The sequence below is a fragment of the Balaenoptera musculus genome, chromosome 17 (assembly GCF_009873245.2).
Source record: "Balaenoptera musculus isolate JJ_BM4_2016_0621 chromosome 17, mBalMus1.pri.v3, whole genome shotgun sequence".
In the NCBI taxonomy this organism is placed as follows: domain Eukaryota; kingdom Metazoa; phylum Chordata; class Mammalia; order Artiodactyla; family Balaenopteridae; genus Balaenoptera; species Balaenoptera musculus.
In genome coordinates, this window is record NC_045801.1 from 78,951,398 (window position 1) to 78,976,052 (window position 24,655).

Below are 24,655 nucleotides of genomic sequence, written 5' to 3' on the forward strand. Positions count from 1 at the left end.
GGTTGTCTTTTGGTCTTGTTTATGGTTTCCTTTGCTGTGCAAAAAGCTTTTATGTTTCATTAGGTCCCATTTGTTTATTTTTGTTTTTATTTCCATTTCTCTAGGAGGTGGGTCAAAAAGGATCTTGCTGTGATTTATGTCATAGAGTGTTCTGCCTATGTTTTCTTCTAAGAGGTTTATATAGTCTGGCTTTACATTTAGGTCTTTGATCCATTTTGAGTTTATTTTTGTGTACGGTGTTAGGGAGTGTTTTAATTTCATTCTTTTACATGTAGCTGTCCAGTTTTCCCAGCACCACTTATTGAAGAGGTTGTCTTTTCTTCATTGTATATTCTTGCCTCCTTTATCAAAGATAAGGTGACCATATGTGCGTGGGTTTATCTCTGGGCTCTTTATCCTGTTCCATTGATCTATATTTCTGTTTTTGCACCAGTACCATACTGTCTTGATTACTGTAGCTTTGTAGTATAGTCTGAAGTCTGGGAGCCTGATTCCTCCAGCTCTGTTTTTCTTTCTCAAGATTGCTTTGGCTATTTGGGGTCTTTTGTGTTTCCATATAAATTGTGAAATTTTTTGTTCTAGTTCTGTGAAAAATACCATTGGTAGTTTGATAATGATTGCATTGAATCTGTAGATTGCTTTGGGTAGTAGAGTCATTTTCACAATGTTGATTCTTCCAATCCAAGAACATGGTATATGTCTCCATCTGTTTGTATCATCTTTAATTTCTTTCATCAGTGTCTTATAGTTTTCCATATACAGGTCTTTTGTCTCCTTAGGTAGGTTTATTCCAAGGTATTTTATTCTTTTTGTTGCAGTGGTAAATGGGAGTGTTTCCTTAAATTCTCTTTCAGATTTTTCATCATTAGTGTATAGGAATGCAAGAAATTTCTGTGCATTAATTTTGTATCCTGCTACTTTATCAAATTCATTGATTATGTCTAGTAGTTTTCTGGTAGCATCTTTAGGATTCACTAAGTATAGTATCATGTCATCTGCAAACAGTGACAGTTTTACTTCTTCTTTTCCGATTTGGATTCCTTTTATTTCTTTTTCTTCTCTGATTGCTGTGGCTAAAACTTCCAAAACGATCTTGAGTAGTATTGGTAAGAGTGGGCAACCTTGTCTTGTTCCTGATCTTAGTGGAAATGGTTTCAGTTTTTCCCCACTGAGAACGATGTTGGCTGTGGATTTGTCATATATGGCCTTTATTATGTTGAGATGAGTTCCCCCTATGCCCACTTTCTGGAGTGTTTTTATCATAAATGGGTGTTGAATTTTGTCGACAGCTTTTTCTGCATCTATTGAGATGATCATATGGTTTTTCTCCTTCAATTTGTTAATATGGTTTATCACATTGATTGATTTGCATATATTGAAGAATTCTTGCATTCCTGGGATAAACCCCACTTGATCATGGTGTATGATCCTTTTAATGTGCTGTTGGATTCTGTTTGCTAGTATTTTGTTGAGGATTTTTGCATCTATGTTCATCTGTGATATTGGCCTGTAGGTTTCGTTTTTTGTGACATCTTTGTCTGGTTTTAGTATCAGGGTGATGGTGGCCTCGTAGAATGAGTTTGGGAGTGTTCTTCCCTCTGCTATATTTTGGAAGAGTTTGAGAAGGGTAGGTGTTAGCTCTTCTCTAAATGTTTGATGGAATTTGCCTGTGAAGCCATCTGGTCCTGGGCTTTTGTTTGTTGGAAGATTTTTAATCACAGGCTCAATTTCAGTGCTTGTGATTGGTCTGTTTACACTTTCTGTTTCTTCCGGGTTCAGTCTCAGAAGGTTGTGCTTTTCTAAGAACTTGTCCATTTCTTCCAGGTTGTCCATTTTATTGGCATATAGTTGCTTGTAGTCATCTCTCATGATCCTTTGTATTTCTGCAGTGTCAGTTGTTACTTCTCCTTTTTCATTTCTAGTTCTATTGATTTGAGTCTTTTCCCTTTTTTTCTTGATGAGCCTGGCTAATGGTTTATCAATTTTGTTTATCTTCGCAAAGAACCACCTTTTAGTTTTACTGATCTTTGCTATCGTTTCCTTCATTTCTTTTTCATTTATTTCTGATCTGATCTTTTATGATTTCTTTCCTTCTGGTAACTTTGGGTTTTTTTTTGTTCTTCTTTCTCTAATTTCTTTAGGGTGTAAGGTTAGGTTGTTTATTTGAGATGTTTCTTGTTTCTTGAGGTAGGATTATATTGCTATAAACTTCCTGCTTAGAACTGCTTTTGCTGCATCCCATAGGTTTTGGGTCCTCGTGTTTTCATTGTCATTTATTTCTAGGTATTTTTTGATTTCCTCTTTGATTTCTTCAGTGATCTCTTGGTTATTTAGTAGTGTATTGCTTAGCCTCCATGTGTTTGTATTTTTTACAGATTTTTTCCTGTAATTGGTATCTAGTCTCACAGCATTGTTGTCAGAAAAGATACTTGATACAAGTTCAATTTTCTTAAATTTACCAAGGCTTGATTTGTGACCCAGGATATGATCTATCCTGGAGAATGTTCCATGAGCACTTGAGAAGAAAGTGTATTCTGTTGTTTTTGGATGGAATGTCCTATAAATATCAGTTAAGTCCATCTTGTTTAATGTATCATTTAAAGCTTGTGTTTCCTTATTTATTTTCATTTTGGATGATCTGTCCATTGGTGAAAGTGGAGTATTAAAGTCCCCTAGTATGATTGTGTTACTGTTGATTTCCCCTTTTATGGCAGTTGATCATGCCATAAAGTACCTCAACATCTAAGGCAGTTGACCATTTGCCTTAGGTATTGAGGTGCTCCTATGTTGGGTGCATAAATATTTACAATTGTTATATCTTCTTCTTGGGTTGAACCCTTGATCATTATGTAGTGTCCTTCTTCGTCTCTTTTAATAGTGTTTATTGTAAAGTCTATTTTGTCTGATATGAGAATTGCTACTCCAGCTCTCTTTTGATTTCCATTTGCATGGAATATCTTTTTCCATCCCCTCACTTTCAGTCTGTATGTGTCCCTAGGTCTGAAGTGGGTCTCTTGTAGACAGCATATATACGGGTCTTGTTTTTGTATTCATTCAGCCAGTCTATGTCTTTTGGTTGGAGCATTTAATCCATTTACATTTAAGGTAGTTATCGATATGTATACTCCTATTACCATTTTCTGAATTGTTTTGGGTTTGTTATTGTAGGTCTTTTCCTTCTCTTGTGTTTCCTGCCTAGAGAAGTTCCTTAGCATTTGTTGTAAAGCTGGTTTGGTGGTGCTGAATTCTCTTAGCTTTTGCTTATTTGTTAAAGGTTTTAATTTCTCCATCGAATCTGAATGAGATCCTTGTTGAGTAGAGTAATCTTGGTTATAGGCTTTTCCTTTTCATCACTTTAAATATGTCCTGCCAGTCCCTTCTGGCTTGTAGAGTTTCTGCTGAAAGATCAGCTGTTAACCTTATGTGGTTTCCCTTGTATGTTATTTGTTGCTTTTCCCTTGCTGCTTTTAATATTTTTTCTTTGTATTTAATTTTTGATCGTTTGATTAATATGTGTCTTGGTGTGTTTCTCCTTGGATTTATCCTGTATGGACTCTCTGTGCTTCCTGGACTTGGGTGGCTATTTCCTTTCCCATATTAGGGAAGTTATCAACTGTAATCTCCTCAAATATTTTCTCCAACGCTTTCTTTTTCTCTTCTTCTTCTGGGACCCCTATAATTCAAATGTTGGTGTGTTTAATATTGTCCCAGAGGTCTCTGAGACTGTCCTCAATTCTTTTCATTCTTTTTTCTTTGTTCTGCTCTGAGGTAGTTATTTCTACTATTTTATATTCCAGGTCACTTATCCATTTTTTCTGCCTCAGTTATTCTGCTATTGATTCCTTGTAGAGAATTTTTAATTTCATTTATTGTGTTGTTCATCATTGTTTGTTTACTCTTTAGTTCTTCTAGGTCCTTGTTAAACGTTTCTTGTGTTTTCTCCATTCTATTTCCAAGACTTTGGATCATCTTTACTATCATTGCTCTGAATTCTTTCTCAGGTAGACTGCCTATTTCCTCTTTATTTGTTTGGTGTAGTGGGTTTTTACCTTGCTCCTTTGTTTGCTGTGTATTTCTCTGTCTTCTCATTTTGCTTAACATACTGTGTTGGGGTCTCCTTTTTGCAGGCTGCAAGTTTGTAGTTCCTGTTGTTTTTGGTGTCTGCCCCAGGGGGTAAGGTTGGTTCATTGGGTTGCGTAGGCTTCCTGGTAGAGGGGACTGGTGCCTGTATTCTGGTGGATGAGGTTGGATCTTGTCTTTCTGGCGGGCAGGACCACGTCTGGTGGTGTGTTGGGGTGTCTGTGACCTTATTATGATTTTAGGCAGCCTCTCTGCTGATGGGTGGGATTGTGTTCCTGTCTTGCTGGTTGTTTGCCATGGGGTGTCCTGCACTGTAGCTTGATGGTCGTTGAGTGGAGCTGGGTCTTAGCATTGAGATGGAGATCTCTGGGAGAGTCTTCACCGTTTGATATTATGTGGGGCCTGGAGGTCTCTGTTGGACCAATGTCCTGAACTCGGCTCTCCCACCTCAGAGGCTCAGGCCTGACACCTGACTGGAGCACCAAAACCCTTTCAGCCACACGGCTCAGAAGAAAAGGGAGAAAAAGAAAGGAAGAAAGAAAGAAAGAAAAAAATAAAATAAAATAAAGTTATTAAAATAAAAAGTAAAAAAAAAATATTAAAGGTAAAAAATGTAATTAAAAAAAAGAAGAGAGCAACCAAACCAAAAAACAAATCCACCAATGATAACAAGTGCTAAAAAGTATACTAAAAACAAACAAACCAACAAAAAACTGAAGTGGACAGACAGCACCCTAGGACAATGGTAAGAGCAAAGCTATACAGATAAAATCACACAAAGAAACATGCACATACACACTCACAAAAAGAGAAAAGGGAAAAAAAATATATATGTGTATTAAAAAAGAAGAGAGCAACCAAATCAATAAACAAATGTACCAATGATAAGAAGCTCTAAATACTAAACTAAGATAAACGTAAAACCAGAAACATATTAGGTGCAGAAAGCAAACACCAAGTCTACAGTTGCTCCCAAAGTCCACCGCCTCAATTTTGGGATGATTCGTTGTCTATTCAGGTATTCCAGAGATGCAGGTACATCAAGCTGATTGTGGAGATTTAGTCCGCTGCTCCTGAGGCTGCTGGGAGAGATTTCCCTTTCTCTTTTTTTGTTCGCACAGCTCCTGGGCTTCAACTTTGGATTTGGTCCCGCCTCTGCGTGTAGGTCGCCTGAGGGCGTCTGTTCTTCACTCAGACATGACGGGGTTAAAGGAGCAGCTGCTTCGGGGGCTCTGGCTCACTCAGGCCGGGGGGAGGGAGGGGTACGGATGCCGGGTGAGCCTGCGGCGGCAGCGGCCGGCGTGACGTTGCAGCAGCCTGAGGCGCACCATGCATTCTCCCGGGGAAGTTGTCCCTGGATCACGGGAGCCTGGCCGTGGCGGGCTGCACCGGCTCCCGGGAGGGGCGGTGTGGAGAGTGACCTGCGCTCGCACACAGGCTTCTTGGTGGTGGCAGCAGCAGCCTTAGCGTCTCCTGCCCGTCTCTGGGGTCCGCGCTGATCGCTGCAGCTCGCGCCCGTCTCTGGAGCTCGTTTAGGTGGTGCTCTGAATCCCCTCTCCTCGTGCACCCCGAAACAGTGGTCTCTTGCCTCTTCGGCAGCTCCAGACTTTTTCCCGGACTCACTCCCGGCTAGCTGTGGCGCACTAACCCCTTCAGGCTGTGTTCACGCCGCCAACCCCAGTCCTCTCCCTGCGATCCGACCAAAGCCTGAGCCTCAGCTCCCAGCCCCGCCCGCCCCGGCGGGGGAGCAGACAAGCCTCTCGGCCTGGTGAGTGCTGGTCGGCACCAATCCTCTGTGCGGGAATCTCTCCGCTTTGCCCTCCGCACCCCTGTGGCTGCGCTCTCCTCCACGGCTCCGAATTTTCCCCCCTCCGCCACCCGCAGTCTCCGCCCGCGAAGGGGCTCCTAGTGTGTGGACACCTTTCCTCCTTCACGGCTCCCTCCTGCTGGTGCAGGTCCCATCCCTATTCTTTTGTCTCTGTTTTTTCTTTTTTCTTTTGCCCTACCCAGGTATGTGGGGAGTTTCTTGACTTTTGGGAAGTCTGAGGTCTTCTGCCAGCGTCCAGTAAGTGCTCTGTAGGAGTTGTTCCACATGTAGATGTATTTTGGATGTATTTGTGGGGAGGAAGGTGATCTCTGCATCTTACTCCTCCGCCATGTTTAAGGTCCCCCTACTTATTGCTTTTTAACAAAATACTTCCAACCACAAAGTACACATTCGTATAATATCAATCGTACGAGCATATGTGTGAACACTATGTGTAAGACACTGTTTCAGCAAGAAAAGATGCAGCTGATCAAACAGACCTGTTGGTGTATTGCTGGTTCCTCTTTTTCACCAAGGTTTTGATCATCAAGATAAGCAGATCGCCTGTCGTCCAGAATTATTTTATTTCCTCAATAAAACATAACATTTTTTTTCTTGGGAGTTTTATTTGCTTCATTTTTCTCCGCCCTTGGCCCCATAGGCAATATTAGGATATAGTAGACAAGCACACATTTCCCCAAGTTTGAGCTGATTTTTGGTGAACGGGTGTCAGGTGTTGTTTTATACCCTGAATTTCAGTAGACTCTCTCATAATTTTGAATACATCTCCTTTATGCAAATAAAACAAAAATAATATAAATGACAGTATCTGCAATCACTTAACCAAAACTCTGTTAGGAAAATATTCCATCCGTTAAAATCATAACAGTGGTATTTTGATGGAATGCATAATGCTTTGAATAAACCTTGAGAAGAAATATGTACTTGTGATTGGAAAACACAGTCAACTGTGAACCATTTTAATGGATTTGTTCTTGTTGGCAATAAAAAGTTTCCAAGAAAACCTGTGAGGTAAATATTTTCTCATACTTTATTTTTTTTTATTATTTTTAATTGAAGTATAGTTGACTTACTATGTTGTTAATTTCTAATGTACAGCAAAGTGGCTCAGTTATACATATATATACTACATTCTTTTTCATGTTCTTTTCCATTATGGTTTATCATGGGACATTGAATAGAGTTCCCTGTGCTCTACTGTAGGACCTTGTTGTTTATCCATCCTATATATAATAGTGTGCACCTGCTAATCCAACCTCCTTCTCCATCCCTCCCCCACCCTCCTCCCCCTTGGCAACCACAGGTCTGTTCCCTGTATCTGTGAATCTGTTTCTGTTTCATAATATTTCGTCTCATACTTTAGAGCAGCAGTCCCCCACCTTTTTGGCACCAGGGACCGGTTTCGTGGAGGACAGTTTTTCCACGGACGGGGGCAGGGGGGCGGGGATGCTTCAGGTGGTAGTGCCAGTGATGCCAGCGATGGTTCAGGCAGTAATGCGAGCGATGGGGAGTGACAGATGAAGCTTCCCTTGCTCGCCCGCCGCTCACCTCCCGCTGTGCAGCCCGGTTCCCAACAGGCCGCGGACTGGAAGTGGTCCGCGGCCAGGGGGTTGGGGGCCCCTGCTTTAGAGCGTTCACGTTCATAGTGAAGTACAATGTTATAGAAATAAAAACAACTTCAGTGCAAGTTTTAGAAATTTCACATTTTATTTTTACCAAAATCTAGATAACTGTATAAGAATATCCAGAAACATAGACTTCAAGCACATTTATATACTGAAGAAGTATGAATTATGATATGTAGTATCTTTTCCCTTCTTACCTGTGGTATTGAAGAGAATTAGCAGTAAGGCTGGAAGGCATTTTGCATTAAATGGAATGACTTCTCTCCTGGGCCCCAGCCTTGGGAGAACTGTGAAAATAGTCCAATTGTTTCCTGTGTTCTGTGTGTCAGGTGAGATTGAGAATACAGTGTGTACAACGTACCACACGTATACACACATCACATGTCACATGTGCAGACCACAACTTACGTTATATGTGCATAAGCACACACGCACATGTATGTGTACATATATTCATGTACACACGTATATAAACATGTGTACATAGACATATACATGTGCATACATAGATACACTTTCTTCTGCACGCATTGGTACATGTGTTTAATAAAATACGGGAACAGAATTGTCATTCTTTAATTAAAAATATTGGTATGCTGGTAGTTTTGGGACCTAAAGGAAGTATAGTAATGGGTTTTGAACATTAAATTAAGAGAATATACAGAGGAAGTAACTGAGTGACAAATTCTCTCAGGACAAGGTTAGTGTCTGGGATTAACTAGGTATTAACTAGCCACATGGCTTTCAGCCAGCCTAAGAGTTCCTTGAGCACACGGAGGGCTATAAAGTTTACCGGGTCACTGACTGAAGCTGAGAACTATCCATGAAGATGGCCACTATCTCTGTATGGCATCAGCTCTGATGCAGGCCATAGACTGGTTGTCCTGCCCCCCCGGCTCTGACGGCCAGAACACTGGGCAGTCACAAATGGCGAGGAGTGGCCTCAGTGCCACAGGTGGGGTGTCCACAGGCCAGGTGCTGTTTGGAGAATTGTGGCTGAACCTTTAGCGGTGAGAGGTTAGGAGCAGTTCTGGATCCCTGGCTGTCTGTGTAATTGTGTATAATGGCTAAAATAGTCACCTGCTCCATTAGCCAAAGCACTTCTGTTATCCTAATCAGTCATTAAAAAAGCACAAAACAAATATTTTATAGTACTCTAAAAATGAACCCTCTAGCATTTGATGCTGGCAGTAGATTTTAGAAGCTTTGCCTTTTGTAGCTGTTATAGGATATTCAGAAACATGTGTGCCAATCCAATTAGCCGACTTTCCCTATACATTTAGACATGCCATGATCATTTAAATTTGAAAGATATTTTAAGTATATTTATCCGAAGCAATCTGTACTTTTCATTTGCAAGAGTTTTCCCCAAAGCTTTCCAAGTTGCTGAAAGGTGATTTTTGGGTAACGCATTTTACTGTTCAAATACAATTTATTTCTGCCACCGGTTGTTTTTCTCCCTGGATTTTTGAGAAGTCGTTTTTGGACCGTTTGATAGCCCTATATAAGCCTCCCCTTTCTGTGGTGTAGTTGACTCTGGTTTGACAATTCAGCAAATGCACAATGGGAGTTCACTGCATGCCAAGGGCTGTGATGTCTATTTTTTCAAGGAAAATGCTTAAGCCTGAGTGTGTGTAACTCTCCATATGTTTATTTAGGAAGATGCTCCTTTGTTACCATGACCATGTTGATAATTTTCCTTTTAAAGGATAGGCTTCAGGAAAACAAGAATGTTATCCTTGGGTGTATAGTGCTCTTTTAGGGGTATTTTAGGGTGATTTAATTAAATAAAAATTATTCTTGAAAAGTTTTTTGTGACAAGCTAATAATATAGCCTTTTGAACGGAAAGTTATAAATCTCTAAATTTAGTGAACCATGTCGGTAAATGTTTTTCTGCTGTGTGAAGCTCTGTCTAGCAGATCTAGCATAAGGTTTGAAGAATCTCTGTCTCATCCTGGAGTTCTTGTTTGTTCGTTCCGTTTTGTCAGTCTCCTGCACAACACCCAAATCAGAAAGATTTCCAGAAATGCTTTTGAGGGACTTGAAAATTTGCTGTACTTGTAAGTTGCAAGAAAAATCAACAGTGACGTACAGTGCTGATAGATTATTTTCACCTTTTCGTTTGATTAAAGTAATTCTTCATCTTCTTAAAAAACACTGTCCGCTTTTCAACAAAGCTCATTTCACCATTTTTAAGTGAAGTCCATTGTTGCTTTCAACAGATTATTCATCTGAAAACAGTTGAATATTTATGCACATTTCTATTCCTCCATCCCTGCTACAAAAATTCTAAATTGGAGAAAAATAAAAACAAAACAGAGTTTGTGCAACTTTCATATTCAGATCTAATTAATCAATAATTGTAAAAATTCCATTGATCCAAGAGAAGCTGTATGTCAACAACTCAGCCATCCAAGACCTTCTTGAGCAGTGAGCACATTACAATTAGGGACCTGAGTTTTTTTATTAGTTTTTAAAAAATATTTATTTATCTATCTTTTTGGCTGCATCAGGTCTTAGTTGTGGCACACGGGATCTTTCGTTGTGGCACGTGGGCTCTTCGTTGCAGTTGGGCTCTTCGTAGCAGTGTGAGGGCTTCTCTCTAGTTGTGGTGTGCAGGCTCAATAGTTGTGGCTCACAGGCTCAGTAGTTGTGGCTCGCAGCCTCAGTAGTTGTGGCGCACAGGCTTAGTTGCCCCATGGCATGTGGGATCTTAGTTCCCCGATGAGGTATCGAACCGGCGTCCCCTGCATTTTAAGACCGATTCTTAACCACTGGACCACCAGGGAAGTTCCACAGTTAGGGACTTTAGTGAACTTGGGGAAGAACCACACTTCGGAGCAGTGAGCTCACACATGTGACCGTTGGCCATTGTGGCGTTCTTTTGAGTATTGTAGGTAAATGAGAGTAAAGGTATTTTAAGCGACTCCCTGTTTTGATGCAGAAACCATGCGTGTTGATGAGTTGAAAGCTGGGAGGTCATGACTGCTCCACTCATGTGGAATGCTGAACAAAGAAACCGGAAGGACATTTGTTTAATTAAGGAGCGAGTGCTGCAACTTTCTTTTTAAAAAAACATTAAGGAGGTAATTAACATTTTTATAGAAATATTTCCATTTGTGGATTCATTAAGGACTCTGGGGAAAAAGCTGAAATTATTCTTGTAAAGAGGAGATGCTGTCCCGACGCTTTTTCTCCCGTTTAATTTATGCAATGATCGTAGCATCTTCCTGAGTCACTAGAATTCACATCACACCCCAGCTCAAGAGCCTTGCAGCCTGCTGTGTTCAACTGAGACACCCAGCCTATGACACAAGACCTCCTACAGCTCTTTTCATCCCTCAGTCCTAAAACCTTGGTTCCTGTTTAGAATCAGTCCATTCTATAATATTAGTTCTCCTAGCTGTTCACGACCAATCCCATGCCCAGCAGGCACATGGCATTCTTGATTTCCATGTGTTAAACATTGCTAAGGATTCTTTGGGCTTCTAGGCTGTTGCCGTGAGTGGTCCACTCCTGACCCCACTGTGTTTCATCCCAGTTCTGGGGGTCTGGGGTTCTTTACTCATTGGCATGTAAGGAGTATCTCCCCAACAGTAAAACAAACAAATTGATAAACAGCACAAGACAAAAAACTTCATCACTTGTAAATATGGTTTGGAAGAAATCTTATTGCTAGTGCAATACTCAATGAAGAAACCTAGTACAATGAATTATTAGCAAGAAGCTAATTTTGGATAAGGTGAATGGGCAACATTGCCGCGGCTGGATCGTTACATGCTCAAGTGCTTTATACGCTCTGGGTGAGAACAAGAAAAGCACTTCACGACACTTTGAGTCAACGCTCTTCTAACCATATCTCTGGGCTTCTGTAAGTTGTGTGACTCAGGGAAAGGGAAGGACAGCTTATCAACGTTTTATGACACAGTAGGTGATGAACTCATTCATGTGGCCCCTGAGGCCAATCTTTCCCTGTTTTCAGTAACATTACCGAGTAAGGATTGCCTCTCAAAACAGAGGTGTTCTTAGAAAAAAGGAGTTTGTGGGCTGGGAGACCTCTTCCGTGCCGACACCCCCTGTCCAGATTAGAAGAAAGTGGAATTTGAGGTTTGGAAGGAAATGTCAGGGTCGAAGGCAGTTGAGGATGGTAGACTCTGCTACACGTGTGGATGCAAGCCTCGTGTGAGCCAGTCCCGGGGACGCCCGGAGCGACGTGAGCTCCTTCTGGGTGGGGTTCACAGAGGCCCTGCGATCCGGGCTGCTCGTTGATCTGGAGGTCTGTGAAGGTGCTGAGACAGGCAGTGGGGTGGGAGCTGGTGTGTGGAGATGCAGAGACAGGCTTCAGGCTTAGATCGTGCTTGTTTGGGGGGTGAACCCACACTTAGAGGCCAGTTGGGCGGGCTCTGGAATCTAGACACACACGGACATGGTGATGGCCCAGTGGGGGAGGGTGGCTCCGCCTCCCCGTGCGATGGGCGAGCAAGGCTTCAGATAAGGGGGTGCTTGTGAATTACTGCAGCGTTGACTAAAGCCAAGAATCACCTGCTACCGTGGGCACCACGTCTGTGGCGACCTCAGCTCTGACACACCCTGCAGATGTATCATCTTGTCCCCTCATGGCCAGAAAAACAAGTTGTCACAAAGGGTGGGGTTGATAACCCGCGAAGAGCATTCCCGGCAGTGAGGCTGTGTGTGTGTGTGTGTGTGTGTGTGTGTGGGCACAGCGGCATGCTTGAGAATCGGGGTCCTGCTTGTATTTCCGTGCAGCGCACACGAAGCGCAGGGCTCGCTTCTCTGCTCTCGCAGCCTCGCCCGTCCTGCTGCACACCTGTGTGTCTCGCGCCCGCTCAGTGAACCGGCGCCGCTGCTCTGGGAGCCGCCCGCTCGGGCTGTCCAGCACACCCCGCTCGCTCCGCCCCCGAGAGCACTTCTGACGTGTCCACTTGCCCCGTGTCCCCCGCACCTACCCTAGTTCAGGGAATCGCTATTTCCCTGCTTCACGTTCCATTTTAGTAAGTCAGACGCCCACAGCCCAGTGTGGCTTCAGATCCACACACACGTGTAAATTCATCTTAGGGCTTCTAGCCTTTGATTTTTTAAAAAAAATTATTTGCTTTATTTATTTATTTTTAAAATTTTATTTATTTATTTATTTATTTATGGCTGTGTTGGGTCTTCGTTTCTGTGCGAGGGCTTTCTCTAGTTGTGGCAAGTGGGGGCCACTCTTCATCGCGGTACGCGGGCCTCTCACTATCGCGGCCTCTCTTGTTGCGGAGCACAGGCTCCAGACACGCAGGCTCAGTAGTTGTGGCTCACGGGCCTAGTTGCTCCGCGGCATGTGGGATCTTCCCAGACCAGGGCTCAAACCTGTGTCCCCTGCATTAGCAGGCAGATTCTCAACCACTGCGCCACCAGGGAAGCCCTGCTTTGTGTGTTACACTGGATGCGTTGTTCTCCAATCTCTCCACGCACGGGAAGCGCTCACTCTTCCCCCCGTGCGGGCCTTTGCACGTGAGGCTTGTGGGCCTTTCCCTGGTGACGTTTTCCTCTGTCTTGTCCCACCTTTAATGTCAACTCCTCTGGGAAGCTTCCTCTCTGTTTTTCTCTCCCACGGTGCCTGTTCATGTATTACACCACAGAAGCTAATGTTTTTCTCTCATATGTTTTTACTTACTCATGTTCTGATTTTCCCACTGGATCCTGTGGAGGCGAGGGGCCGTCTCCTCTAATTCACCACATAACCCAGCATTGAGAACGGGCTAACTGCTCATGAAATATTTGGGGAATAAAGAAGAGAACATAAGGTGCTCAATAAATGCTCATCGTGATTGATTAACAGTCTTAGTCATGTTGAGTTCATTATTCATTGAGAGGGAGGATGAGACCAGTAAATGCTCAGCTTTTTCAGTAACATGTGTCCATCAGTGATTTTTGTGGTGGCCTTTCCCAAGCATTTCGGGTGTCTACATAACGTAGCTATAGTGCATGTATGTCCAGGAGGCTAATTTTCTTTAGACTGAACACACCACCGGACTGCAGTTGTGCCCTGCCAAACACAAAGGAGAGCACAGATTTTTCTCTGAAACAAAAGCCTTTCTGAACTCTTCTGAAATTCTAACATGTTTTGGTCCAAAATGTATCATTGATTCCCTTGGGCAAAACAGACTGAAATGTCTTAGGACAAATTTGCTTCTAGATTCATAAGAAAAAGTGCAATTGTTTGAGGATCTCTTTGGGAACTGTGGTTCATTTAAGGTTAGCTGAATTTGAGACCTGAGTTCCACTGAAAAACTGAGAGCAAAACATTCCTTTTTAGGACTTCCCTGGTGGTGCAGTGGTTGAGAATCCTCCTGCCAATGCAGGGGACACGGGTTCGAGCCCTGGTCCGGAAGATCCCACATGCCGCAGAGCAACTAAGCCCGTGCGCCACAACTACTGAGCCTGCACTCTAGAGCCTGCGAGCCACAACTACTGAGCCCGCGTGCCACAACTACTAAAGCCCACATGCCTAGAGCCCGTGCTCTGCAACAAGAGAAGCCACCGCAATGAGAAGCCCGCACACTGCAACAAAGAGTAGCCCCCGCTGACCGCAACTAGAGACAGCCTGCGTGCAGCAACGAAGACCCAACGCAGCCAAAAATAAATAAAATAAATAAATTAAAAAAGAAAAACATTCCTTTTGTTTGGTTTGGTGAACCAGCAACTAAGGACAGCATCTCTGTATATAAACTATTAACCAAGTTAGAATTAGTCTAATGATAAACTCCCAAGTAACGTTTACCTGTTCAGAAACATCTTGGCATCTACAAAGTGATACTGATCTCATCACTTACGAGCACTGAACAATTAAAAAACAAATCCCCTGGGCAGAAACTGTTGCATACATGCGCAGGTTGGAGATACACTGAGCATTGCTGGTGGTATTTAAAGAGGAAATTTCTTCCACACTCAAATCCATGAATCTGTTTCTGGTGTGGTTCCTGTTTCCTAGGTTTAGCTTCTTCTCTGAATTACAGCTTCTTCCTCTTCTGGCCCAGCTCTTGCAAATTCACCTTCTTGGGTCATTGGCTGAGTGTGTCCTTTGCAGTTGTTAACTGAGCATTGACTGGCCTTTGCCATCTCTCCCAGTCTCTAAAATTCCTTGGAGTTGGCCCCATTCCTTTTGTAACCTCTAGATAAAAAGATATTCACTTCCACGGCATTCACAGAAACCACAGAGATTTTTTTCAATTAAGTTCGGGTTTAATATTAAGATTCTGTATTTTGCAGTTCGGTGTTAGTTTGGGTTCAATCACTTCAGAAAATATACAACATTGTTTGAATCAATTCACTGTTTGTTAAGAAAAAAAAAACCCAATAACAGCAAACTTTGGTAGATTTAGAGAGGAAATAATGTTGCCATCCTCCAGTTGAAGGAAAAAGGCAAAGAAGGTGCTAGTAGGTTATATAGTTTGTTTCCAGTCACTTTTGGGGTAACATGAGTTGCAGTGTGTCTGTAAATCCATGACAGGGTCCTTTCCTGTGTGTAGATTTTTGGCAGCAACCATGGGAGAGCCGACTGTGAATGTTTTCATCCCCCGCACATGAGTCCTAATGGTGATATTTGCCAGCTTTGCAAATGTAACCCCCAGTTCAATATATTCAGTACGATGGACTGGATTTTAAAAAATTGTTACTGTCAAACTTTTCTTTTTCTTAGAGTAGTTGCTACCCGGTAGATGTGACCTCATCAGTCGGAAGTTTCCCACAACCATTCCAAGTTTTAGAGGCTAAGGCACTGATGCTCAATATTTTGGTCCGGTATCACTCTGAGGCTCTGATGAGAGCCTTGGAGCTCTCCTACCCAGACAGTTGAACATATTGATATGAAATCAAAGTTTCCCTATATTTTTACGGAATCTATTAACACCCCAAAGCTCCTTGGGTCCATACTACAGTTTAAAAAATCCTGATCTAAGATATGTGGTATCTGTGCTAATTTATAATTTAATAAGATCTTGTATGTTTTCCAGGTACCTCTACAAGGATGGAATTCATATACGAGATAAGCAGACATTCAAAGGACTCATCCTTGGAACAGCTGTAAGTAATAAAAACTTCCTTATCTGACATTATGGTTCAAATAGAAGCTTTTAAAATGTCATTTTGGAATAGTTGAACCATTATTTTAAGCTTTGTTATGCAGCTTGAATGATTGAATATTCTGTCATCAGTTGGATAAAGGCCAGAAAGTGTGGTTGAGTTGGCATGAGGGCAGGAAGACAGACAGCTCAGCTGGAATCCCAGCTCTATGTTGATCAGTTGTGCATGAATCACAGATCTCTGAAATGAAGACATTTCTGCTCTGAGGACTGAGATATTGCATGCAAAGAATAGTTTATCGCTTGACACAAAATTGGCATTTTACTGATACTGGTAGTTGTGATTATTATTAATTTATGAAACAAGCTCATAGACATTTAGCTGATATGGGAATCCCCAGAATATCTAATCTAAGCTCTCATTTTACAAATGATAAAACCAAACCAATGTTAATTTAAATTACTTGCCCAGGAGTAAAAGTTCGTGGTGTTACTACTACAACCCAGGCCTCCCTGCTGCTACCTCAGTTCCCTGTTTAGCATTTGCCACCTTACAGCTGGTTTCAAAAATACATTTGAAATCCCTAAAACCTTACATTCACCTGTCAGAATTTCTGTGTGAAATATGAATTCCCCAGTATAAAAAAGTCGTGTTACGTAGTTCCATTGCTACTGAACTACAATTTGATATTTTATTCTGAGATTTTTCTCATTTGTTAGTGTCTGTGACACAAATACTAATTTAAATTACTAAAAGTAATTTAAATTACTTTTCCCCATTGATCACAAGCTATGGGATTTTAAGCTCAGATATGTAAAATGCTCTTTGATTTGATTTGATTTGATTTTTTAAAATTGAAATATAGTTGATTTACAATGTGTTAGTTTCTGGTGTACATCAAAGTGATATATATACATATGTGGGTGTGTATGTGTATATATATATATATATATATATATATATATATATATATATATATTCTTTTCCATCATGGTTTATTACAGGATATTAAATATAGTTCCCTGTGCTATACAATAGAACCTTGTTTATCTGTTTTATGTATACTAGTTTGTATCTGCTAATCCCAAACTCCTAATCTATGCCTCTCCCATCCCTTTTCCCCTTTGGTAACCATAAGTTTGTTTTCTATGTCTGTGAGTCTGTTTCTGTTTTGTAAATAAGTTCATTTGTATCATATTTTAGATTCCACATATAAGTGGTATATGATATTTGTCTTTCTCTGTCTGACATACTTCACTTACTATGATAATCTCTAGGTCCAGCCATGTTGCTGCAAATGGCATTATTTCATTCTTTTTTATGGCTGAGTAATATTCCAGTGTGTGTGTGTGTGTGTGTGTGTGTGTGTGTGTGTATACACCACATCTTCTTTATCCACTCATCTGTCAATGGACATTTAGGTTACTTCCATGTCTTGGCTATCGTAAATAGTGTTGCAATGAACATTGAGGTGCATACATCTTTTCGAATTAGAGTCTGCTCTGTATATATGCCCAGGAGTGGGATTGCTGGATGATATGGTAGTTCTATTTTTAGTTTTTTAAGGACCCTCCGTACTGTTCTCCATGGTGTTCTCTGCACCAATTTACACTCCCACCAACAGTGTAGGAGGGTTCCCTTTTCTTCAACCCTCTCCAGCATTTATTATTTGTAGATTTTTTAATGATGGCCATCCTGACTGGCTACAATGAGGTGGTACCTCATTGTAGTTTTGATCTGTGTTTCTCTAATAATTAGCAATGTTGAGCATCTTTTTATGTGCTTTTTGGCCTTCTGTATGTCTTCTTTGAAGAAATGTCTATTCAGATACTCTGCCCATTTTTTGATTGGGTTGTTTGTGGTTTTTTTTGATACTGAGCTACATGAACTGTTTGTATATTTTGGAAATTAAGCCCTTGTCGGTTGCATTGTTTGCAAATATTTCCTTCCAGTGTGTAGGTTGTCTTTTCATTTTGTTTATGGTTTCCTTTGCTGTGCAAAAGCTTATAAGGTTTGATTAGGTCCCATTTGTTTATTTTTTATTTATATCTATTGCCTTGGGAAACTGACCTAAGAAAACATTGCTACAATTTATGTCAGAGAATGTTTTGCCTATGTTCTCTACTAGGAATTTTATGGTTTCTTGTCTTATATTTAAGTCTTTAAGCCATTTTGAGTTTATTTTTGTGCATGGTGTGAGGGTGTGTTCTCACTTCATTGATTTACCTGCAGCTGTGCAACTTTCCCAGCACCACTTGCTGAAGAGACTGTCTTTTCTCCATTGTATATTTTTGCCCCCTTTGTTGAAGATTGACTGTAGGTGTGTGGGTTTACTTCTGGGCTCTCTATTCTATTCCATTGATCCATATGTTTGTTTTTGTGCCAATACCATGCTGTTTTGATATCTGTAGCTTTGTAGTATTGTCTGAAATCTGGGAGGGTTATGCCCCTGCTTTGTTCTTTTTCCTCAGGCTTGCTTTGGCAATCTGGGTGTTTTATGGTTCCATATAAATTTTTGGATTATTTGTTCTAGTCCTGTGAACGTCATGGGTAATTTGATAGGGATTACATTAAATCTGTAGTTTGCTTTGGGTAGTATAGCCATTTTAACAATGTTAATTCTTTCAATATAAGTAGAATGCTCTTTGATTTTTAATTAATAGGACTAATAAATACCAGAAGGCTTTGATTCCTAACTTTGTTTCTGTCTTCAACGTGGCCTCTTAATTTCAAAAGAAAACTATTTGCCGTCATTCTATAACAAACGTGCCTCAAGAAATCTGGATTTTTCTTTCCTAGAAGGCCAAAGGGTTAGTTTATAGTATTAAAATATGATCAATCATCAAATATATTTTTAAAAATTATTACTGCTTCTACTTTCCCCCTTATTAATTTTCTTTTACATAAGCCATCCCTGAAGCAAAGTGTTTTCTTCATCTTTTCCTTTCATTTTGAATTGTGTAATGTTTTAGGTAATTTTTACTATACTGCAGAATCATCACAAAAACCAGTTAAGTATAAATTTTTTAATAACAACAACAACAAACAAAACTCTTATCACTGTGATGTGTTTCTCAGCAAATATATTTACAGATGGTTTATAAAAATTTGCAAGTGAAAAGTTGTAATTTCCATTTAAATTGCAAATACTTCTCATCAGCAAGTGCTTTATATTCTGATAATAATTACTGGTCTTACGAATATTGAGTAATGGCTAATGTTTAAAGCCATGGAAACAGGCAATTTTGCTTTCTATTTTTAAAGCATGATTCCATGTGCTTGTGAATCACTATTCAAAGAAGATTTTTGGTATCCAAAAATGTAGTCTCTAATCCTTGGAATTTTTCATAATTTTAATTATAGCTCTGAAAGTCAATTTTATTTCAGAGTAGCTTATTTTTGTAGTTTTCTCTACAAAACTAAAGTAGAACTTGAAATGCCCAAGACATTTTTTCATTAAGATCTATTTACACTGCCTTTCTTTTAATGATTCTTATTGTATATATCCTTTCTGGATCAAGTTCCTTTTTGAGGAGGGCGGAGCTGCATGATAGATCTTTGCATAGCCTTGCAAATAGTAAAGCATTTATTGCTAATTCTGCTGCTGACACAGTTGTTCACAATTAGTGTAAAATACACCTTTTGGTATGCCTGTGGTCCTCATAACACAGTCTTTGACTCCCCGAAATGGGCATGGGAAATGAGGAAGAGATATTGAAGAAGGATTTATTAGTCTAATTCCTTTTTAAAAAAATCTTTCTGTCAATTGAAAATTTGGCAGACCACATACTTTTTTTTTTTTTAAAGCATTTATTTATTTATTTATGGCTGTGTTGGGTCTTCGTTTCTGTGCGAGGGCTTTCTCTAGTTGTGGCAAGTGGGGGCCACTCTTCATTGCGGTGCACGGGCCTCTCATTATCGCGGCCTCTCTTGTTGCGGAGCACAGGCTCCAGATGCGCAGGCTCAGTAGTTGTGGCTCACGGGCCTAATTGCTCCGTGGCATGTGGGATCTTCCCAGACCAGGGCTCGAACCTGTGTCCCCTGCATTGGCAGGCAGATTCTCAACCACTGCGCCACCAGGGAAGCCCCACATACTTTTTTAAAAAGCACTTTCCTGAGATATGATTGACAAACAGGAGCCTGTGCATATTTAATGTGTACGAACTGATGGGTTTGGAGATAAGCATATACCCATGAAACCGTCATCACAACTTGTGCCATAAACATACCCATCACCTCCAAAAGGTTCCTCCTGCCCTCTTTATGATTATGATGATGATTATTAATAAGAACACAACATGAAATCTACAAATGGCCAACAAGTACGTGAAAAGATGCTCAACATCACTAATCATCAGGGAAATGCAAACTGAAATCACAATGAGAAGTCACTTTATACCAGTTAGGATGGCTATTATTAAAAAAAAAAAGAAAGAAAGAAAGAAGGAAGGAAGGAGAGAAAGAAAGAAAGAGAAAGAAGGAAGGAAGGGAAGGAAGGAAGGGAGAAAGGGGGGAAGGAAAGAAAGGAAAGAAAGAAAGAAAGGGAGGGAGGGAGGAAGGGAGAGATAAGTGTTGTGAGGATGTAGAGAAAAGGGAACCCTCATGCACTGTTGATAGGAATGGAAATTGGTGCAGCCAGTATGGAGGTTCCTCAAAAAATTAAAAATAGAACTTCCTTATGATCCAGCAATCCCACTTTTGGGTGTTTATCCAAAGGAATTGAAATCAGAATCTTGAAAAGATACCTGCACTCCCAGGTTCATTGCAGCTTTATTCACAATAGCCAAGACATGGAAGCAATCTGTCTACTGACAGATGTGTGGATAAAGCAAATGTGGTATGTACATACAATGAAATATTATTCAAGCTTAAAAAGAAGGAAATCCTGCCATTTCTGACAACATGGCTGAATTTGCAGGACATTATGCTAAGTGAAATAAGCCAGATACAGAAGGACAAATACTACATGATATCACTTATATGAGGAATTTAAAATAGTCAAACTTATAGAAGCACAGAGTAGCACAGAATAGTGATTACCAGAGGCTGGGAGAGAAGAAAATGGGGAGGTATTACTAACCAAAGGGTACAAAGTTTCAGTTATTCTAAAAAGCCTAGAGATCTACTATACAAAATAGTGTCAAACCACATTCTGCTTCAAGAATAAATGATTTTTTTATGCTACATTATATCATTTTCTACATGTTGGTTACATAAAGAGAAATTTTGTAATTAAACCCAACAAAGGCTTAGACTAAAACACAAGTGTGTTATTTTAAGCATTAATAAGGCATAGTTAGGGACTTCCCTGGTGGCGCAGTGGTTAAGAATCCGCCTACCAATGCAGGGGATATGGGTTCGATCCCTGGTCTGGGAGGATCCCACATGCCACAGAGCAACTAAATCCGTGCACCACAACTACTGAGCCTGCGCTCTGGAGCCCGCGAGCCACAACTACTGAGCCCACATGCCACAACTATTGAAGCCCACGTGCCTAGAGCACGTGCTCCACAACAGGAGAAACCACCGCAATGAGAAGCCCACGCACGACAATGAAGAATAACCGCTGCTCGCCGCAACTAGAGAAAGCCTGAGTGCAGCAACGAAGACCCAACACAGCCAAAAATAAATAAATAAATAAAATAAAATAAATAAATTTTAAAAGTTATTAAAAAAGGCATAGTTATTTATTCAGCATAATTTGTTCTTATAGTGACTGTGTAGATGGTGCAGGGAAGAGTAGTTGTCTTTATAAGAGTTATAACCATTGAATTTTTATGTAGGAAAACAGAATGATCACATATTAGGAGAGTGTATATTAAAATGCACAAACCTGTGAGGATACAGTGAATCTCACCGAATGTAAAGACCGTTGCCTTCGGTATAACTTTCTGCTCTGTGTATAGCTGAACACCACTGGTAAGGCAGGTGGTGTTTCCAAAGTACAGACGACACAGAGGGTGCTAATGCTTCCACGTATCAGAGCATGAGCAGCTGGTGTGTTCTTTGAAAGCACAGTTTAATATTTCTTGTCTTATTAGTCTATCAACCTGCTTTCCAGTCTTCATTCCACTGATACAGTAGACATATTTTCACTGATTATATTTTTCATTGCCAATGAATTTCCCTCTGTCCTTTCTTGTCTCCTTAGTAGGGCACCAGAAATCTCTTCTGTGGAAATGATACCTCATAGCCACATTCCTCATAGGACCACTGAACTAGAAGGGATGTTATTCGTTTTAGTCGGTCATTATCTTTTAACCTGCATTTCCTCTTCAGTGCATAACTTTATATTTCTTCCTCTTCCTTTTCTTTAGATATTTACTTATTTCTAAGTGGGATATTTGATCTGGAGCGTCTTTATTAGATAATAGCAGGCTTTCATACTTGCGTTAAGTTGTTTTGTGTAGCTCCGTATCCTAAATATAAATGTCTTATCCATCACCTACTGCAATTATGGAAGGTGTAAGAAATCAGACTGAACTCAGTTTGATCTGACCGAAAATGTGTGGTGCTTCTTAGCTAGTCTTGAGCTTCTCATTGAAAAATTCTAAACCTTAGTTTTCTTTTGTTGTTTCTTAAATGGAGATAACAATGGTGATTTACCTGAATGACTGTGAAGCACTTGGCAAGAGTAAATCCTGCAATAATAATACTTAAATACTTATTATATTTGTTACCACTCTTATCATTATTTTGTGATAATTATTTCAGTAATTACTTTCTGCACAGCTTCTTTGAAGAAAGAGCTAATTTTTAAATGGTGTGTTTTTAAATACAAAATTAAATTTAGCCAGTGATACAAAAGTATCATTAACTTTATTTCTTTGACCTTGATCTTGTCTAGTTTATCTTAAAGGACCTTCTAATTTTATTTCTTGAGATAAGCCATAACTGGCTGTAAATGCTAAAAAAAAATTTTAAACATGAAACATCCCCTAATCACAAAGTTAATATTTCAAAGGTTTTATTTAAGCATCTTATTTTCTTTTTCAGAAACCTAATCAAAATTCTTTAAGAACCTAATGTTACAAGGAATGGCATACTTAGCATGATACTTTTGAATTTATAGATACTTTGAAAATCTAAACATTTTGACTGGAACAAAAGAATATATGAGTGAACTGTAGCAGTGGAGAGCAGATCAGTGGTTTCCTGGGGCCGGGGGTGGGGGGGGGTAGGATTGGCTGCAGAGGATGTGAGGGTATTATTTGAGGTCATGGAACTATTCCATGTCATAATTGTGGTGCTGGTTAAAAGACACACACACTGATCACAACTAATTTCTTTATATACTTAAAACTGGTGAATAGTTATTGTACGTAAATCATACCTCAACAAAGCTGACCAAAAAGGACAAATATAAATATCTCACTAATAATTTAACAGATATTTCTCTGAATATACCCTCATTCTCATTTTCATTTGTTAAATCTGTGTCATCTTATATAGTGGATGATAGTAAGTCATGAAGTCAAAAAGTAAAATGTCTCCAACTTTTTCTTTTAGGAAATAGTTTGCATTCCCATATGCATTTTAGAATTAGCTCGTTCATTTTAAACCCCTCCCTCACCCCCAGTCAAAGCCCTCTGAGATTCTGATTGGAATTACATTGAATCTACGGATCAATTTGTTGGGGCGTCTGTCACCAAACACAAACACACCATACATGTATTCAGACCAGGCAGAATAAAATGGGCTATTTTTAGTAGAACATTTTAGTTGCATTAATAATGTGGGTAAAATCATATCACATCCTCGGCGGGTAAACATCGCGTGTTACCTCGGGTTAGAGCAATCAGGGCAGCTCTCCTGGGACCTGAGGCACCTGGGGGCTAGTGTGCCTCTGCGGGGACTGCATATTTGATCTTATTTCCTGAGCATCATTAAGATTCAGTTTCTAAGCACCTCTCTAGGAATAGTTCTGTTCTTCCATTATTCAGTTGTGTCTTTCCAGCTGGCTTTGTGATCCCGTCTGAGATACGCTGGCTGGGAAAGCAGTGGTACCATGTCCCCTGTGGTCAAGACCCAGAGCATCCCACGTGGGGGCAGGAGTGGCTGCCTGCCAGGGCATCATCCAGCCCACCCCACACCTTCTTCCCTTTTCCTCGCTGACATGCCCCAGCAGGAGTTTCACTCTGGCGAGCCCTCTTTTGGGCACTGCCTGAAAAGGAGGCTTTGAGGACTTTTCCCTCTCTGTACCATCCCAGATAAAATCTGTACAACATAAAGAGTAACCTGACTTTGAAAATGTCCAAGTTTGTTCTTCAATAGGAAGTGTATGTTAGGAACAGAGGCATTCTCTGATATCCTTGGGCTCTCTGAGGTCTCCCAGGGGAGGCCCAGACTCTCACACTGAGAGCCGGGTCAGTGCCGGGGATGGAGCATCTCCTGTCTCCGGTCCCTGTGCCTGCATACAGGGGCTTCTGCTCGGCGGGGATCAGAGGGAAGGAAGGCCTTGGTCGGACTTCAAGCGATGTCTGGAAGGTAAAGTGATTCAGGGGTCTGAGCAGGTTTGGAAGTCATTCTGTAAACAGAATCACCCCCCAGGGCATCAGAGGCTCAGGAGGAGGATGCTGGCGGCGGCGGCCTCCTCTCACGCTCCCTGGAAGAATCTAGCAGCAGTCGGGGTTTAGAGTCACTCTCTCCACCTTAAAGGTGTCACACAGCTAGAGATGCTCGCCAGTCTTGTCGGGTTTAGGTTTCCTTTTTTGTCTCCAGCCCTCTCCTAACCATCGTCACCCGTAGTTCATAAACCTTTTTGTCTGTAAGGCAACCTTTATCTGCAGAGAAGCTGTGCCGGCTTCCAGTCAAGTAAACAGTGAGGCTTAGGTTTTAAGTGAATTATGATAAATATTTGCGTTCAGGTCCTGCAGAAATAGAAACCATCACCATGTGACCTCTCACGTGTTTCTCTGCCCTCCCCCCTGCCCTGATGCCCCGGCCGCTGGTGTCACTTTCCCGTACTCATGTCCCTTCCTGATGTCACTGCACAGAAGCCTCTGGGACCTGGACCCTCCAGTTCTGCTTTGTGTTGCA

At 40.9% G+C, this 24,655-nt stretch overlaps 1 long non-coding RNA gene across 1 annotated transcript in view; it reads left to right on the plus strand.

Annotated features, from left to right (window-relative positions):
- The window catches only part of LOC118883501, a 302,384-nt gene that overhangs the window by 63,951 nt on the left and 213,778 nt on the right, over positions 1-24,655 (plus strand). Inside the window, exon 2 of the long non-coding RNA XR_005017034.1 lies at positions 15,547-15,616. This is a non-coding gene — a long non-coding RNA (uncharacterized LOC118883501). The remainder of the gene's footprint in view (positions 1-15,546; positions 15,617-24,655) is intronic.